The sequence below is a fragment of the Lissotriton vulgaris genome, chromosome 1_1, assembly GCF_964263255.1.
Source record: "Lissotriton vulgaris chromosome 1_1, aLisVul1.2, whole genome shotgun sequence".
NCBI lineage: Eukaryota > Metazoa > Chordata > Amphibia > Caudata > Salamandridae > Lissotriton > Lissotriton vulgaris.
In genome coordinates this window covers 281,131,679-281,136,401 of record NC_141685.1, presented here as the reverse complement: position 1 = coordinate 281,136,401, position 4,723 = coordinate 281,131,679, and the positions used below count along the sequence as shown (strand labels likewise).

General features: G+C 48.1%; 1 non-coding gene across 1 annotated transcript; it reads left to right on the top strand.

Annotated features, from left to right (window-relative positions):
- The first annotated feature begins 3,712 nt into the window (after positions 1-3,712).
- Positions 3,713-3,768, top strand: LOC147746992 (U7 small nuclear RNA). The gene has a single exon (XR_015300482.1). It is a non-coding gene; the product is annotated as a U7 small nuclear RNA (small nuclear RNA).
- The last annotated feature ends 955 nt before the right edge of the window (positions 3,769-4,723 follow it).

The window sequence follows — 4,723 nt, the reverse complement described above, 5'->3', positions numbered from 1 at the left end:
GCCCCAGCTCATCAGAGGACACGGCCGGTTTATTCCAGACGACTCGACCATTAAAATCCGCCAGGAATGCCAACCAAATGCGCATGTCCTGGCGGACCTCAGCCGAGAGCCTCGTGCGATGATGGCCCTCCTTCAGGCCGACCATGGTTTGAGCAATCGAACGAGAAAAGGGGCGGGCCATTGGTATAACCCTCAGGGCAAAATTCAACTGGCCAACTAGCTGCTGTAACTGATGCAGCTTAACCTTGGATCCATTTATACATATTTGCAGGGATGTCCTGAACTTTGACACTTTTTCGGCAGGTAAACGAAAACACCCTTCCTCGGAATCCAACTCGATCCCCAGAAACTCGAGGCAAGTGGAAGGCCCCACAGTCTTACCTGGTGCCAATGGCACGCCAAACTGATTCATTAAAACACAAAATTGAGCCAAAGCCTGCCCACATTCCGGATCCCCGGCCGCCCCCAGGAACAAAAAATCATCAAGGTAATGCATCACATTTCGGAAACCCGTCTTCCTTGTGAAGACCCATTGTAGAAAAGTACTGAATTTTTCGAAATAGGCACAAGATATAGAGCACCCCATCGGCATACACCTATCCATGTAGTAATGACCCTGAAACATGAAACCTAGGAGACGCTGATCGTCTGGATATACCGGGAGCAACCGGAACGCTGACTCGATATCAGATTTTGCCATCAGCGCCCCGGGCCCCAGGCGATTCAAAATGGCTACGGCCTCATCGAAGGATGCGTACCGCACCGAACACACTTCCGGGTCTATCGCTTCGTTTACGGAAAGACCACGTGGGGCTGACAAATTGTGTATCAGCCGAAACTCACCCGGGTCCTTCTTTGGGACCACACCTAAGGGGGAACAAACAAAGTTAGGAACCGGTGGTACACTAAACGGACCGGCGACTCGACCTCGAGTCACCTCTTTCCTGATCTTATCCTGTACCACGGTCGTATGCTGAAAGACCGATAGCTGATTTCTACATTTCGCTGCACCTTGAAAGTCCCCCACTGGGATGCGGAAACCATAAGAAAACCCGTTCCGCAACACCCCAGCAGAAGTACGATCCGGGTATTCACTGAGCCAAGGAATCATCGTCAAGGTATCAATCGGGGTAGGCAAAGGCGCCCCTCGGGCTATATTAGACCTGTTTGGCGCCTCCTCTACCCCCGTTATCACCCGTTTTGGCTCTGCACGTGGACTCAGGATGGGATGATTGCCCACACCCACTACATTCGTGCCTAAATTTGCACGATCCCTGGGGCCTGGTACATTTTCCCCTGTTGAAGTTCCAACAAACCCCCCTTTTTCCTGTATTTCCGGCAGGCCTCGAGTAATTGTCGGTACCTGTACCTGATCGAAAGGGCGTCCCCGCATACTGGCGGTAGGATTCGCCAACGTTACTTCCCACCAATGGCACTTTCAACATACCAGTCTCCTTCATTTTATCCCAAGACACAGAATCATAACAATCCCAAGTTAAGCTTTTATCATGTTCTTTAGCCTTTCTAAACAGATTATCATAGCAGAACCAATGGTTACCCTCATGTGACACCGAGTACCCCATGATTCGAGACTGATAAATCGGCAATTCGTGCAGCAGATCGGGCCTTCGTTCCCCCAAGATCGATGTAAAGACCCCCCACGCTTTGCCCCAATTGCCAATATTTTCGTTCACCTTAAAGGCGGCCATTTTTGCGCGCCAAACACTCGGATGCATGAGATCCTTCTGGCCCTTAACATGCTCCATTTCATAGTGATCAGTAAGCAACGAGAAAATGTTTACATATTCTCCCGCCCATATCTTCTCCTTAATAGCCAAGGGAACATGCTGACCCACCCTCTCCCTACGAGAAGGTGCTGACTCATCCCTTGCAATTGGCAATGGCCGCTTACCTGAACCGGACGGCGTCTCTGCGACCGAACCTGTCCCCTGTGGCTTCTCTACTACCGCAGCCGGTGTGGATACCTTCGCTGCTTCCCGTGACTCACGCAGTTGCTTCATCAGCACCTGCGCGTCGACAGCCGTGGCGCCCTCACTATCCTTACCCAACCACGCTGCTAGTTGTGCTGCCAGCTCAGGCGGCATATCGTCCCCGGACACGGGGGTGACCACAACGGGAATCGGATTCCCTCCCTCCGGCACGGGGGTGGGTGCCTCTAGCGGGGCACTAGGGCCCGGGATGTCTTCCACAGCTCTCCCTCTTCTGGGCCTCTTGTTTTTCCCTCCCGGGGCTGCTCCCGCCAAAGGACGTTTCGATCCACCGTCCTCGTTTTCATCCATTCGCCTCTTTAACTCAGTCATCTCCTTCATAAGAACGCGCAGCATCTGGTCAGTAGTCATGCGCTTTCCCGCCTTCTTCGGCATTCTCCAACAGAGTATCTGGAAAACAAACAAGAAAGATTACAACGCTCAAAATTGGCTCTTCGTTCCGTCTCGAGCTCACGTGCAGCGAGGAGGTGCAGCTTCAGAGCACAGGAACAAGAGGATGCCTTCGGATCTTGCTTCTCCTTTTATCCGTCTTCAGGGCGGGCGTAAACCCGCCCCTGCCTGCCCCTAGGGCGTGGCCAGCCGCGTCAGTGTCTAGGCCAACCCACTCTAGGGCGGGAAAAAGGCGCGCCCCGGCTACGCCGCTTTGGGCATACCAGCCGGGACGCGCCTCCCGCCCAAGATGGCTTCCCGGGGGGATCGTGGTACTCCGCCATACGTTCGGGGGGACCGAGTGGTCGCCCCTTTCCATATGTTGGGTATTGGTCAGTTCACTGTATGTTTGTAAGTACTTATGTATTAACGTTAATTCGCCCAAAAGGAATTATTCTTTGACTTGCGTCAACGGTGGGACCCTATCCCTTTGGTTTTGGGGTCCCTTTCTCTTTTATCAGAGACCCTTGGACATAGTGCAAAGGTGACTTCGATGGGGGTATGATTGCTTATGTGCAGAAAGGGATACCTTTCTGCACATAAACAATCATGCATGGCATTTTGTTGTTTTTATATGTACTGCATAATGCAGCACACATAGAAACATCAAAAACGAGGAGATATACAACATTTCTGCTCATTACTCCATGTAAAGACCAGGGGCCAGACTTACAAGAACTGACGCATCTTTGCATATTAGCAGAGATGAGCCAGTTACTTTGCATGACAGAAAAAATAACCTTGCTCCACCATGGATGCGCCGCATTTACAATGCGGCTCACCGTGGCGCAATGATAGACAGATGTGTGACGCATCCTTTGTCGGAAAGGCAATGCATTGTTGGAGTCAAGTCGTAAGCACGACACAACTCCAGCAATGGTCAGGAATGACTATTCCCATCATGCTGCGTCACTCCTTACACCTACTTCAAGCAGGCGCAACGTTGGGACGCAGTGGCATCATGAAAGTGACTCCGTGAAATTTTGTAGGTTTTACTGTGCCACTTTTACGAGGCTTCCTTGCAATGGAACTCCCACCCGCATACATTACACCTTGGCGCATGTGGACGTAGTACTTATATTTGCATATATTCTGTGCAATGCCATCAACTTCTTTTCTTTATTTTTCTGACGTAAATTGTCAATTTTAACTTCTGTTAGTACTCTCAGATCTTTCACTCCTTCCCATTTTAATCAAAGTTAATATATAAATTATGACCATAATAAAAGTAGGTGTTACTTAGTCCTACGGCGTGAAATTACAACTTTACATGTTAATAATTTAGCTCTTTACTATTTGTCTAGAAGGTTCCTCTTAAAGAGGAGCCACCTATTGATGGTTAATGAAAGATCTGGTTAAAATCTTTTGTACTTATCTAAACTGAAACGGATTGCTGAATAGTCATATTGCATTAATTAAATGTTAATATATTCTTTTCATTATGAAGCGGGGTATACATTGAAATTTGTTTTGTAGATATTGCTAACTATGTTAATGAATGGGAGATGATGCCAGTTGATTTTGTAAACACAAACGAAAACAGCCAGTCTCGTCCTTGTTTGCCGAAATTGCACAATTTTACCTTATTTTGAAAGCCTGGATTTTTTTAGTCCATGTAACCTCCATTCTAGATTTGCTGCTCAATAGAATGCTTTGTGAGAAGTTGTCTCTCCAGGCATCAATAAATTATTACAACAAGCTTAAAGTTAAACAAAACAGACTTGCAGAGTGTAAAGTAGTGGGCCACGGGCCCACTCGTTGAAGACACAGTGATACTAGTGGCATGGGTACTTACCTAACTGACCACAAGTTAGAGCACCTGGTACTTTTTAGGTTCCACCTGCACAACTGTGCTTGTGAAATCTATTGTTTATATTATAACCTTAAAAAGGGCCTTTCATCCGTAGCCTCTCTTTCCTGGCTTCTGTGCTTGCCACTTACTTTTCCTCCAATCTATTGGTTTTATCATGTTTCCTGCATTTACAAAGGCTTGTTCCTTGTCTGCTTCTCTTATCAGTTTCCGTGGCCAAAATACTTTTAACATCTCCTTTGGTGCCACTCATTTTTTAGAAAGTCACCCTCTTTTCTGCTTTTTCGTCTTGGAACATATATATAGCATCTGGAGAAAGTGATTTGCCCAGAATCATTGGATGTTGCGCTGCTGAGACGCAAACAGGGATCCCCAGCTCTCAAGTCAGCAGCTCTGGCCACTGCACCACATCCTCTCCACTCCCGTGTTACTTGTCAGGGAGGTCCTTCCTTTGTCCCTAGCGATGAGTGATGAA